The sequence below is a fragment of the Halichoerus grypus genome, chromosome 2 (assembly GCF_964656455.1).
Source record: "Halichoerus grypus chromosome 2, mHalGry1.hap1.1, whole genome shotgun sequence".
NCBI lineage: Eukaryota > Metazoa > Chordata > Mammalia > Carnivora > Phocidae > Halichoerus > Halichoerus grypus.
In genome coordinates this window covers 183,540,847-183,556,368 of record NC_135713.1, presented here as the reverse complement: position 1 = coordinate 183,556,368, position 15,522 = coordinate 183,540,847, and the positions used below count along the sequence as shown (strand labels likewise).

Here is a 15,522-nt window from a genome sequence, read left to right as displayed (position 1 = left end):
ACAAATTATTGCTACGCATCATGGATGAATCTCACACACAGGAGATTGAGGGAAAGAAGCAGAAGCAAAAGAATACAAAGTTCTAAAGACATACAGAACTAATCTAAAACTAAAGTGTCAGAAGTCAGGGTAGTGGTTACCTTTGGGGAGGAGTTAGTAACCTGATTAATTTACTGTGTGTGCAGCCCCATCCAACTCCAGTTCAAACACACTGAGCACCTACTCACGTAAGCACTTTCTTTGGCTTGAATACTCATTATTCTTTACGTTCTTCAACAACTTCTATGAGTTCAACGTTTAGCAGAGGACTAAACAGACTTCTAGAACCATTACAAACAAATTGTGCCAATTCACTATTAAAATGTATAGGGAGATGAACAAAAATGTTACCAGATTGAAGAATTATAAAAAGAAATTAAAAAGATGGGCAATATGAGAGGATAAATTGGAATTACTCTTTTGAAGGTTGGTAGTTTGACATCTAATAAAATAAGCAACGTGTATGTCCTCTGACCCAGTATTACTATTATTTATAAGATTTTTATTTATTTATTTATTTATTTGAGAGAGAGAGAGCAGAGCAAGCAAGAGAGCTTGGGGGAGCAGGGCGCAGCACAGAGAGAGAGGGAGTAGCAGTCTCCCCGCTGAGCAGGGAGCCCAATGCCGGGCTAGATCCCAGAACCCCGGGATCATGGATCATGACCTGACCCAAAGGCAGATGCTTAACCGACTGAGCCACCCAGGTGCGCCCCTCCCCTCCAGTATTACTATTCTTACTTACGCTATGGAAACACACCAAAGCCCAAAGACGTGAAAATGGATTTTCTATGCAATACATTTTATAATAACTCCCAAATTGGAACCATCCCCCAATTTGTTATTAGGTGGTTGGTGAAGTGAATTATGATAGTCATATGATGGACCACAATGCAGTGACTTTGCTATTTCCAAGTTATGTTACCTTGAATGTATTAATCTCTCTGGGCCTAAGTTTCCTTATTTATAATTAAGGAATAATGATAGTATATTAGAGCTTATATTAGGAATAGCACCTGGCACACATGTGTTTTTCAAATACAACAAAGGTACCGCGAGGAATGCAGTGTATATGTGCTGATGTGGGATGGTGCCTAAAACTGAATGGAAGAATATTAAATCTATATTTTTATATATGAAAATAAAAAATAAAGGTGGAGTCCTAATCCAATAGGACTGGTGTCCTTATAAGAGCTCTTTCTTGGGGCACCTGGGTGGCTCAGGCGTTAAGCGTCTGCCTTTGGCTCAGGGTCCTGGGATCGAGCCCCGCGTCGGGCTCCCTGCTCCGCGGGGAGCCTGCTTCTCCCTCACCCTCTGCTTGCCTCTCTGCCTACTTGTGCTCTCTATCTCTCTTTGTCAAATAAATAAATAAAATCTTTAATAAATAAATAAATAAATAAATAAGCTCTTTCTCCCCACATATGCACAGAGAAAAGACCATCTGAGGACAGAGAGAGAAGGCAGCTATCTGAAAGCCAAGGAAGAGAGACCTCGGAAGAAACCAAACCTGCCAGCAGCTTGATCTTGGTCTTCCAGCCTTCAGAACAGTGAGAAAATAAATTCCTATGGCATTCTGTCATGGGAACCCTAGCAGAGTAATACAGGAAACTAAGGATCATTATGTATCATCTTGGAAAAAAGCTTAAAGCTTTCGTACAAGGTGTTTATCAAGTGACTTGCACAGAGTTGAGCTTGTAGCTTATAGAAATAGGACCTCATTGATTTTACCGCAATTTGCTTATCAATGTTGGTTTGTATGGCTTTGCTGCTATGTACTACTTAATAGCAAGATTGTGGGAAAGGAGATACAAGACCCCAATACGCCACAATTACCAGAGATTTCCTATGTTTACCTAAATGAACATGACCTTTGTTCAAACTGGCTTAGCTTCATCTATAAAAATTCCTTAAAAGTTCTATTAATTACTTTGCTCCCCTTAGCATTCTGGATTATTCCTATCTATAATTCCTTAAGCCTCCACCCACGGCTTTCTAAACCCATTAGAGTTTCTGCTTAATTTATTTCCATTTGACATCATATTTTTTTTGCCTCAAAAATAACATTTGATAATCAACCCATTTTCTAACTACCTCTTTCAAGATATATTTACTAATTTCATAGAAAAGATCTATTTTTTCTTAGTGTACATCACACAAAAAAGGTCATTTAGCACATGCAAACTACATATGGTTACACATGACCTGCCCCTTACCCTTTTTGTTATTTTTATTAATCAACTTTATTTTTTTATAGCAGTTTTAGGTTCACAGAAAAATTGAGCAAAAATTGAGTACATTGTGCTCACATACCCCTTTCCCCCCACACACCTACAACCTCCTCTACTATATACATCCTGCAGAAGAGTGGTACATTTGTTACAATCAATGAGCCTACACTGACATCAGTATACCCAAAGTCTATAGTGTACATTAGGATTCACTCTTGGTGTTGAATATTCTATAGATTTGGACAAATATATAATGACATGTATCCATCATTAAAGTTTTCATACTGCGTTCCACCTATGCACCCCTCTCCCTTAACCTTGGCAACCAGTGATCTTTTTACTGTCTCCATGGTTTTGCTTTTTCCAGAATCCCCACAGAGCTGCAATCATGTGGTATGTAGCCTTTACACACTGGCTTCTTTCACTTTGTAATATGCATTTGGGGTTCCTCTGTGTCTTTTTGTGGCTTGATAGCTCATTTCTTTTTAGCGCCAAATAGTATTACATTGTATAGATGTGCCACAGTTTATTTCTATCTATTATCTTTCTAAGAGCAACGATCTTAAAATTATAAGCCTAAATGCTCACCATCTCTTCTAAAAACAAAAGTTAATTTCCTTAATCCACAAAAAACGGTACTGTAAGATATTTCCAGTGAGTGTTGCTGCATATTACAGACTTGTATTCTGATAGATGATTTCCATCTTTCTACTATGTTTTCTTTTTTTTTTTTTAATTTATTTGAGAAAGTGAGAGCATGAGTGGAGAAGCAGACTCCCCACTGAGCAGGGGGCCCAATGAGGGGCTCAATCTCAGGACCCTGGGATCATGACCTGAGCCAAAGGCAGCTGCTTAACCAACTGAGCCACCTGGGCACCCCTTTCCACTATGTTTTCAATGCAAAATAAATGACAAGTATGCTTAAACCTGTCTTAGCTTTTTATATAAATATATATTTTACCTGTTACACTATTTAACACTACCAGTTTTTTCAGCAAAAGATCCAGACTAAAAGTAGAACACAGTCATCTCAAAATATAAATTGACAGCACTGATGGACTGCAATTTATTGCAGCCTACATTTTTTTTTAGTCTGGTGCACCATTATTGTATTCCAATTTTATTTCTCATCTATAACTATGCTTTTTAAGACCCCAATAAAACATTCAACCACTTAAAAATAAATGACAGTCTTGGGGCGCCTGGGTGGCTCAGTCGGTTAAGCGACTGCCTTCGGCTCAGGTCATGATCCTGGAGTCCCGGGATCGAGTCCCGCATCAGGCTCCCTGCTCAGTGGGGAGTCTGCTTCTCCCTCTGACCCTCCTCCCTCTCGTGCTCTCTGTCTCTCATTCTCTCTCTCGCAAATAAATAAATAAAATCTTAAAAAAAAAAAATAAATAAATAAATGACAGTCTTTAAAATTTCACAAATACACCAGCAACCCTAACAATACTGGGAAAATGTTCTGAGGTGGTACCATTCACAGAAAGACAAAAGTAAAATCCACTGTTCTTCCAACTATTTCAAAATCTCTACAATTAGGCCATTTCCCATTCTATATGCCTCCAATATAAATATTCCCTTTTGGGTTTTTTTTAGTATTTATTTAAGTAATCTCTACACCCAATGTGGGGCTCAAACTCACAATCCCAAGATCAAGAGTCACATGCACTTCCAACTGAGCCAGCCAAAGTGCCCCAAATATTCCCTTTTAGTGCCAAATGTTTTAGATCTAATTATAAAGGCTGGAAATTCAGAAAGAAACACCAATGCAAAAAGGAAAGCTAAAAATCTGAAAACTAATAAACAACTAGTAATATAACTTTGTATAAGGCATTTCCCAGGACAATATGCTATTTTATAAAAGTGAGACATAATAGTTTTCTTCCATATTCATTTTCATTATTTTACACCACTAAAGAAGATAATTCTTAAAATCACCTTATGGTATGATAAAATTCACTAACCTGAGAATATATCTCATGAATGTACAAAATAAAATTTGAAACAAGAAATATTTTCTACCTTTACTATAAGGCTATATGTGTGTACTATTCGATCAAGTCCAGAAGTCTTCCTAGAATAGTACAGTTCATTTACTCATAAAATCTGGGTGGAAAAAAACTCTCTCCAAAATTTGTAAGGTATTCAACTCCATTCAAATAAACTGTGGCACATCTATACAATGTAATACTATTAGCCCATTGCTAATTTTCCAGGGGCAAGATAAGATTTGTAGCACATAGGGGCGCCTGGGTGGCTCAGTCGTTAAGCATCTGCCTTCGGCTCAGGTCATGATCCCAGGGTCCTGGGATCGAGTACCACGTCGGGCTCCCTGCTCGGCGGGAAGCCTGCTTCTCCCTCTCCCACTCCCCCTGCTTGTGTTCCTGCTCTCGCTCTCTCTCTCTCTGTCAAATAAATAAATAAAATCTTTAAAAAAAAAAAAGATTTGTAGCACATAAACACATATATCTTGTTAACAAAATCTAACCACTGAATCAGAAATTGACTTCCTTCTAAAAAGGAAGTTTCAACACCTTTATATTAATCACCTTCTTAAAATATTTTCTATTTTTTTGTTCATACGATCTTAGAGACTATTTTCAATAATCAACACTGGGTATTATCATAATTTATCAGTCATAGATACTAAAACATTCTATCCACCTCAAATTTTGTTTTATTAAATATTTAAGTTATCTCTACACACAACATGAGACTCAAACTCAGAACCCTGAGATCAAGAGTTGCATGCTCTTCCAACTGAGGCAGCCAGGTGCCCCGTCCACCTCGAATTTTTTTTTTTAATACATTTCTCATATGTATTTGGTCTTCATCCATGATTTTTTTTTTTTTTAAGATTTTATTTATTTATTTGACAGAGAGAGACACAGCGAGAGAGGGAACACAAGCAGGGGGAATGGAAGAGGGAGAAGCAGGCTTCCCGCTGAGCAGGGAGCCCGATGCGGGGCTCGATCCCAGGACCCTGGGATCATGACCTGAGCTGAAGGCAGACACTTAACGACTGAGCCACCCAGGCGCCCCTGTCCACCTCGAATTTGAAAGTAAATGCAGACAAATTATCTCATGGTTAAAATGTCTATGTAAATTAGATTTAAACCTGTAGAAAAGATCATCAGTTCCTCTAGCCTAAGTATTATCCATTTCCATCTTCCTCTCCACTCCAATGTAAGAATAAATTATAGCCTATTGACCTCAGTCTATTTACTTGAAGTCCTTAAATGATTTCTTTCTGTATTCTATTAAAATTAAACAGAAAACTTGTTATTTTGCATTGTTATATCCAGATGTATCATTGATAACTAATTATACAAATCAAAATAAGAATGCTAAAATATATTACCTATGACTTGTAGACAACCACAACATTTCAAAGATGGTCCAAACATTAAGTTATCCACTTCCCCACTTATGAACTGGGAATTAAACAAGCCAGGACGCCAATGAGAAATCCAAAGGATATCTTCCCAAAGGGATTGTTCATTACACCCAACTCTGCAAAACTACATAGGCTTTCAGATAGCTAAGTTTGTTTTTTTTTTTTTTCTGGTTCTCAGACTAGCAATATATAGGCAATTAAAAAGGCAGGGGGCAGGAGGGGCACACAAAATGCAAAATGTCCATATAACGGAGTATTATTCAGCCCTAAAAGGAATGAAGTACTACTGATACATACTACATCATGGAAGAACCTTATGCTAAGTGAAAGAAGCCAGTTACAAAAGACCACATATTGTATGATTCCATTTACATGAAATGTCCAGAATAGACAAATCTGTAGAAACATAAAATAGACTAGTGATTGCCAGGGGCTAGAGGGAAGCAGGGAATGAGGAGTGACTGTTAACAGGTATAGGTTTCTATTTGGAGTGGTGAGAGTGATGGAATTAAGACCGTTGTGATGGCTGTACAACCCTGAGAATATACTAAAAACCACTGATTTGTATACTCTAAAATGGTAGATTTTATAGTATATGAATTATATTTATTTTTTTATTTTTAAGTAGGCTCTATGCTTGAACTCATGACCCTAAGTTTAAGTCACAGGCTCTACCAGCTGATCCAGCCAGATGCAGTGTGGTTTATATTTTTTTTTAAAAGGGAGAGATGTCATTCAAAACCTATCCCTAACACAAGCATCAGAAAATTACATCTTAATTTAATAGTAACCTATCTTTTAAAGGAAAAGACATCAAATGATAAGAGAACAAAAGAAAATCTCAACACTTAGTACATGTTTGTTGAATAAATGAATACGCAGTGAATAGTTTTAAAGTGATAACAGCCAGAGTAACCTTGAAGTTATTTAAAAATTAGATTATATAAGAGCACAAATTATAAATGCTATATTTTCATTAAAATTTGCCATTGTTTTCTTCCTCAGATAATTCACAAGTAGGAAGAATAGGCAGATGATCGCTAAGCTTTAGGTACATTCACTCCCTTGCCTCAACACTTGAGCAAAATCATGCAACATCTACTAAAGCTCTTAAGCTAAAGCAAAGACTAACCAGATATTAACCAAAGCAATTTCCTCTTTTCCTTAGACACATTGCTAGATGGCATACCGCAGCCTCTACAGTTAGTTTCTGATAGAGCTATGGCCGCTGAAGTAGAAGCAAAAGCTGTGTGCACCACTCCTAAGGCCTGGCCCAATAAAAACCTTCCACACACAACTGTCCACTCCCTTTCTCCTCCCCTCTACCTTAATGTGAGTATGATGAACTTGGAGCCAGAAGCTGGAAAGAGCCTGCATCTCCCATAGGAGCTACCCACCTACTGGAAACATCCATTTTAATTTTCACATGAATAAGAAATAACATATAACATTTGAGTCATTATATATGTATTTTGTGGTGTGGTTGCTACAGCAACTAGAGTTACTTTAACTCATACGTTAGCTTATAAATACGCATTAAATCCTCTTAAAAGGCATTCTAAATCATTGAAGGCATGTTACCCCATGGTGATTTTAAACAGTTTATGAATTTGTTATTCTGGATGATTTTCTGAGGGTTTTTCTGGCAATGATTTTCTCCAATATAAAACCTCCAGCAAGTACCTTGATAGAAACTATCTATGATTGTATTTCATGTTTTCTTTACCTCTACTGTGATTTGAAATATTAGTATTATCTTTTTAGGTATATAAGTTAACCACTGAGATCATGTAACACAAATTCATAACCTCTCACTTTTCTGAAAATACTTACAATACTCAGCACAACAGAGTCAATGGACTCCCGCTTTCTCAAGGCCTAAGTCACATGAAATAAAATAGTGTTTAACAGAGAAGTACTTTTAAATGCTGGGAAGAGCCATCTCTTCAAAGTCCCGGATGCCACTAGGTAATCGGTAAAGGGAAAAGAAAAGGGAAGTTGAAGGGTCAGTGAAAAGCAGGAAAGAAAGGCCCAACTGGGCAAGGATGGCAGACATCCGCAAAAGCCTCAAGTACCATAAAGTTAACCTATACCTATTATTGTTGCATTATATGTAAAGTGTAGTAAAAGATCGTTTCTTGTTTTAATAGTTCCTATGTGAAACCAAATGTAAAAATGATCTCAGGAAAAATCCTAAAACTTTATCATTTTATTCAAACTAGCCACAACCTGAGATTAACTGGAAATAAACAAGATTCTGCTCATCCTTCCCTATCCCAAAACAACAAATAAACAAATCTGCCATTCTTAAAAAAAAAAAACAAAAAAACTGCTAATATTCTAAAGAAAAAAAAAATCAAACAAATAAGGGCATCTAAAAAGAAAAGGGGGAAGAGGGCAAGAAAAAAGAAGAATCAAAAGACTAATCCAAATTTGTCCCCTTTTAATAGCTAATAGAGATCCTTCAGCCTCATTTTAAATGCTCTTTCTTTCTGTCCATCTTTCCAAAGAGTAAGACGACATGATTAAGGCAGGAAGAGCCACCTGCTCAGCCTGCTCAAAATCAGAGCTTACCTCCTTAGATTGATGGCCTGTGCCAAGTTTGGAACACCTTCCATCTCTGTTGTCTTCTGCCCCATCAGACTGCTGATAGGCCTATGGGGGGAAGAAAGAGAAACACACCTGCTAGAATGCCATGTCCAACTCATTATTTGCCTTCTCAAAAGGAATCATCAGTTCTTACTATTCATGGAAGGCAGATAATCCAATGGTTATTTGGCCTCAGAAGATTGGCATTGGTCTTTCAGAAGCCTCTCCTTGAACAATTGAGCATCAGAAGTCTCAACAGGTAAGAATCAAATGCTGACTTAAGAGCAAACAAATCTCAGACAACCACATCAAAACAATAAAAGCCTCTCCACTGCCAACTAAGTCCTGCACCATGTCTCTAAAGTTCAAAAGATTTTCAGATAGATGTTATTAATCCAAGACACAATGTGAACTGCTAAAGCATTTTCATGAATTGATGATCATATCCTGAAAACAGAGCAGAATAACTTCAAGGAATCTCTGTGGTAGAGATCTGACCTAGTCTCTGTCTTGAAGATGTTACCTAAGCCATCCACATCAGAAAGTTGACTACTCTCCTACCTAAAGTCTCTGTGGAGGGAGAGTCTATGCTTTCCCCTAGTACACATTCCTATGTATCACCTTCATGGTCAAGAGATACTTCCTCATAATCAACCAAAATCAACAAATAACATTTTCTCTAATTTAATCTTCCAAAATTACAGAAAAACAACTTGGTATCTACCTATCCCTTTATATGTTTGAAATAATCAAATCATCCATTTTTATTCTGTTCTCTAAGCTAAATCACCATATCCCTTCACCCTTACTAATAAAATTTTAATTTTCTATGAAAGTTTAGTTCTAGACATTAATTATAAACTACAACCTTAAGGTTCTCAATAGACAACACTAGACTACAGAAATGAAAGAGTCCAAAAACAGATGAGACATAAAACAGATCTGAAGACCACATAGGATATTACCTAATGAAGCAGAAGTAATAAAATGTTAGTGTTTGCATAAATTATCTTGTGCTTAATTTTCGGCTTTCCCTCTACAAATAAGCTCCCAAAAAGGAAACCCATATATAAAGTTTATTAAATATACAGATGTTCTTAATATAGCAATGAATTCAAGTTAAATGAACTAAAAAAGTAACTTTTTTAAAATAACTTTCTACATAATGAATTTCATTTTGTAATTTTTTTTTTTTTAAAGTAAGCTCTGTGCTCAATGTGGGGCGTGAACTCATGACCTTAAGATCAAGGGTTGTTCATTCTACCAACTGAGCCAACAAGGTGCCCCTCATTCTGTCATTTTTTTTAAGTCAGGAGATATATGAAACTCCTGAAGTTGCCTTATTAAAAAATATGCTTTCAACAAAAATACAAATCAACAGTTTTCTACTTTAATCACTCTAAAAATAATGTAGAAGGGACTATTAACAAGAAAACATTAAAATGGAAAAAGTGGCCTATTGCAATATTCAAATTTTCAGAATATTAGTATTGCCAATCACAAAGCATGGTAAAGGGGCTGATAAAGCTTTTTATCGACCTGAAGGTATTTTTTTTTAAGTGATTTGAAAAACAGTGACAGAAAATATTTAAGCCCAACTATTAACTTTGGTATGAATCTATACCCGGTACCTTAAAAATCTATATCCGTTACCTACTTTTTCTTCTTTGTTGTGAAAATTCTCAATTGATCAATCACATCATTAACAGACAGACCTTGCTTATAAATAACCCCCAAAATGGAAGTCTGCTCTAATCCTTCTATTCCTTTAAAATTAAAAAAAAGGTTAACGATTATACTATCTCCCAATGCTTTCCACCTAGCAATATGCTAATTCTTATGACCAAGAAATCAGAAGTGTTTTCCTTCCAATAATAATATATGTTTCAAGGTAAAGACTTCAAGGTATTTTATTAGACTAAGATCTTGATAGCAAATTTAAAAAGCAAATAAGTGTTATATGGGGGATGGAAAGAGCAAAAGGTCAGAATAAATCTCTATTATAATGTCATCAACTGTCAAAATCATTTTTCCATTTAATTTAAAACAGGGATTTTCATTTAAAGGAAGGCCAGATTCAGAGAAGAGCCCTTAAGTAGCTTAAAATCACTGCCACCATCTCCACAATTCAAGGGAAAAGTCATCTGTTATAAATAAGAGCTTGAGGGAAACAGTTTTCCTAAGAATCAAATAATAAATGGTTCTATATCAGCTCCGTGTGCTAATATGTTGCAAATAATGATTCAAATTCTTAAGTTATGATAAACAAAATGAAATACACTACTAAACCATACTTCTCCAATTCCGTTCACATTAAAAATGACCAAACACTATTATAAACCAAGAACCACTAAAATATTCATCTTCCTTGCCCTACTTCCTTAAATATATTCTAAGAAAATTATCAAAATATAGAGAAATCTATAGGTTTGAAAAAATATTCACTGCAATATGATTCACTACACTGGAAAAAATGTCCAACTAACCAACAGAAATTTGTGTTGTTTTTTTTTTTTAATTTACCTATATTTACTTTTACCTGATTCATTCCTTCCTTCTACAAAGGATTTGAGATGATAGCTTATCAGAACATAATTCATTATATATGTATAAAATATAGATCAAAAAAAACCCAATTTAAATATGTCAACCAGGTAAGGTCCAAATCAGTCCTTATGGCTGCACTTCTAAATTCATTCTCTGAGTTTCAAGTAGTCAAGGTAAAAAGACAAGTGACCATTAAATAATTCTCACTAGAGTAAAGGAGAAAACACATCCCAGAGAAAACAAGAATTGATAATAGATGGCATAGCTTCTGGATGATGAGTATAGGCAGACATTTAAAAAAGAATAAAGATTATACAAGAGAAATAGTGTTAAGGAAAAGATACAAAATTATATGTACATTCTAACTGCAGTGATATAAAAACACAGTATATATGGAAAAAAAGACTAGAAGGTCATACACAACCTTCTCCCCCACAATACTGATTTGTTTGACTGCAGTGACCATATTATATTCTTCTGTACTACAAACATAGTCTTCTCTACCAAGCTAAATGCTAGGCATACAGTAGCATAATATTTTTAAATATATTGAAATGTCTTTATTTACCTGACTCATTTAAGATAATATTTGGCTTATAAGATAGAAATACTCAATATACAAAAGAACTAATGAATATAAAGTATTGTTGTGACAAAGAACCCATTACTGCCACATCATGAATAGCAAGGTTGATTATAGACTCCTTCCACAGTTGTCAAGAACCAACAAGCCTTTCTCACCCCACAATTTTGTTTTTTTCACTCCATGTATGTTTCAGATTCTTCCTTAAGGCTCACAAGATGTTAACTACAAAGAAGTATTATTGTTACTCCCAGACAAGAAATCATATAAACAGCATTTTTAAAAATCTTTCATTCATGTTGGAAAAACCAAAAACATATCCTACATAGTTCAAATTTTGAAAAGAGAGCAACTAGAAATCTCCAAAATCAAACATGACACAAAACTGTTAACAAAATGTTTATAGACTCAACTTCTCAATATTGTGAAATCATACCACAACTTGATGATTCCAAACTATGTCCTTCATTCCGTTCCTATTTCTTGACGTTTTCTTGCTTCTCAAATAGCAAGTAACTACAACCAAAATTTCCCCTTTTAACATAGGAAGTCATCTTCAAAGCAGAACTTGGACTTTACTGTGGCTACTTTTTAAAGAGGATATGTGCCCTAAAACATATATCAATTAGAATTGACAGACAGTCTTTAAAATTAAAGACTCTAACATACAAATATAAACATGGAAATTGGACAAGATACTGTTATCACATTGCACGCAAAAAATGGCACTAAACAGAAAAAATTGCACCCATGCTTCCTCTATTATCATTATCAGTAAATTCTATGGCCTTAAAGAAGTGTTTATTTAAAAACAGATGTTAGGAACACTAAAAAACATTCAAAACATTTTAAAAGTTTAAGACAATGAAAATAAAAAGATGTCACGTTACACTAACTTTAACAAAAAAATCACGATATACTTTTAAAAAACTGATAGAACTAAAATTAAATAGTCCAGATATTCTGTTGCTTATCATATAAAAAAGAATTCACATACTCTGACATACACCTATTTACATTTGTTTTCATCTTTTAAAAAACATATTCCCAGTCCTGGTTTCCCAAAAGGATAAGGCATTGGTGATACTTAAAGATTACCTTCTACCTCTACTTTTTTTAAAAATAAGGAGCTTTGTTCTCCAAATAAATAAATAAATAAATAAAAATAAAATAAAAAAATAAAAATAAGGAGCTTTGACTAATATTAAGAGATTTGAGGGAGGGAAAACTAAGAAAGTAAAATGAAAAAAATAGTCAAACATTTCTCCCACACACACATTTTTTTCAGATATTTAAATGTGGTAAAATGAAGACGTGGAAGAAAATTTTAAGATACAGTTAGATTTCATATTATACCCAGTTAAGGCTTAAAGAAAAACAGAAGGAAGAGAGAGGAAAGCAATTAGATGGAAGAGAGAAAAAGACTCCAAGGTATCAAAGGAAAAGGGAGTAAGATTCCAAAGCATTAGTAAAGAAGACTCACTACAGCCTCAGCTCATAGACCAAGAAATTTGGTGTTACGAGTTTTGTGCATCTGAATGGTCAATTTTGATTAACCAGTTTTAAGTTGTTTTTTTTTTTTTTAAAGATTTTATTTATTTATTTGACAGAGAGACAGCGAGAGAGGGAACACAAGCAGGGGGAGGGTCAGAGGGAGAATCAGATTCCCCACTGAGCAGGGAGCCCGATGCAGGGCTCGATCCCAGGACCCTGGGATCATGACCTGAGCCGAAGGCAGACGCTTAACCGACTGAGCTACCAGGCACCCCAATTTTAAGTTTTTTAACGATTATTTAGACACCAAGATTTATTTCAAAATGGGATGGCAAACTCCCAGGAGGAGAAATTCTTGGTGGGATATTGTATTAATGACAAAAATAAAGTTTTCAGATTAAATTTAGCTCAAAGACCATATCTACTTGAAGAATTTCCTCATCCCTTGCCTAGAGAATTAGAAATCATTTTTAAATGATACCTTATTTTTAAAAATTACTTTAAATTAAGATGGAAAACACTAGTAATCAGCACTTCTGAGAGAGAAATGAAAGGATAGATACCACAGAGCATAACAATTCCAAAAAGCTGGATATGACTCACTAGTCTGGGTAACAAATCTTAATTAAACGCCTACTTTATTTTGTTTACATTTACAAGAAAGGAACAGGAAACAGATTTTTTAAATTTTAGTAATAAAAGGGATAAAGTGTATGTGAAAAAAATTAGTAAATCATTCCATTTAGTGACCTTTGTGAAAAAAGCAGCAGTTATCAAGATTTTATTTATTTCTTTGGTTGGTTGTTTACAGAGACAGCATGAGCAAGGGGAGGGCAGAAGGAGATAGAGAATCTCAAGCAGACTCCACGCTGAGTGTGGAGCCCAACTTGGGCTCCTGGGTGGTTTAGTCAGTTAAGTATCTGCCTTTGGCTCAGGTCATGATCCTGGAGTCCCGGGATCAAGCCCTGCATGGGGCTCCCTGCTCAGCAGGAAGTCTGCTTCTCCCTCTGCCCCTCATCCGGCTCGTGTTCTCTCTCACTCTTTCTCTCTCTCAAATAAGTAAAATCTTAAAAAAAAAAAAAAGAGTCAGACGCTTAGCCAACTGAGCCACCCAAGACGCCCTAGAAGTATTCCTTTGAATGTCAGAAAGATGGTTTCAGGTAATTTGTCCAATAATATCTCCCTTATCATTGAAACAGATTACTTAATGTATAAAAAGATTCTAGAAAAGAAGTTCCCTTCTAAGTTAAAAGAAAATGTCCTTATCCAAAAGTTGGTTCTCTTCAGGAATCAAGAGGAAAATACAATAAAGTAAAACAATGAGGTTGGTTCTGTCAACTGTGTCTTTATAGTGTCTGGTTCTAAAATACTATAAAATCTCTGATATGAAAACACAATCAAGTTGGAATTAAAATATTATCTCCAATAGCTATTTTTCTTCTTCTTTGAATAGAGAATGCTCAACTCTTGAAATGTACCAAAAGCTAGCAACTGCCACAAGACTGTTTCTCTAGATGAGTGGTACTCATAGCAATGTGACTCCAGTAATATATGTTAGCGTAATGTATTTGTTAGTGCTTGCACTGTGGAGTCCATCATCCAGCTCTCTAAGACCTTAAATTTCTATAGTAAAATCACAAATATATCAAAGTTATTTGATATATTCAATGTGAACAAAGGAAGGCTAGAGCACTCTAGGTATCTACAAGCCTAAATGTTCAAAGACGTGATACATGGCTCATTTTGTCTCACTGTAGTTGGCTTCTGTTACCAAACATCCACTGGCTCCCTTCCATGACATCTGCTTAAAGCCATGTGAGTTTTCCTTGAATTCTATAATGCTTGAACTCCGGATTCCCAATGATTCGAGGTTTAGCTCTATTAGGCCATTCCAAAGTACTAGAGGGAGCAGTCAATTATCACACACTCCAAGCCTGGTAATGAATGAAGGTTATCCACCATGAATTCCTATCTTTAACAGCAGGTGTCACTATGTAGCCTTAATGGTTGATGTAGGAAGACTGCTGGTCCTCATCTCGTACTCCCAAGATTCTGAAAGTTTACAGCGCCAAGAGGGAAAACTGAAGAGCTCTCTGCCTGCCCAAATCAAACACGAAAACAGGCCATGAAGTTTCTCCCCATTTCTTTTTCTAATTTTGACTTAATTAGGTCCAATTCATTAGCCAAAAAGAGAAATCATCCTTGGAGCTTGAAACAATAGTTATTTTTAAATCAAGAATAAGATGAAATTATATTAAAAATGAAATAATTCTGAAAAATGATATTCTGCTCCCCTACACTCCCTCAGTCTTCCACTAAAAAAGAACGAAAAAGAGAATTCAGTAATTTTTTTTTCTTTACTAAACTCTGTGCCCAAGGTAGGGCTGAACTCACAAACCCGAGATCAAGAGTCACATGCTCTACCAACTGAGCCAGCCAGGTGTCCCTAGAATTCAGTAATTTTTTTATACATACTTCAGAGCTAGCATTTTTGTCACATTTGTAAATTTTAAAACAATACAGAAAGCTATGGAACTCAGTGTAGTGGATCAAAATCAGAAGAAATGATCCACATGCACACACCCCAGAATCCTGCATAATGGATATAGCATAATGTTAACTACAAAACCTGAGAGCGAAACTGA

General features: G+C 35.5%; 1 protein-coding gene across 4 annotated transcripts in view; it reads right to left on the bottom strand.

Annotated features, from left to right (window-relative positions):
- Window positions 1-15,522, bottom strand: part of SPAG9 (sperm associated antigen 9) — a 135,761-nt gene that overhangs the window by 83,053 nt on the left and 37,186 nt on the right. The gene's annotated exons all lie outside the window — the stretch shown is intronic.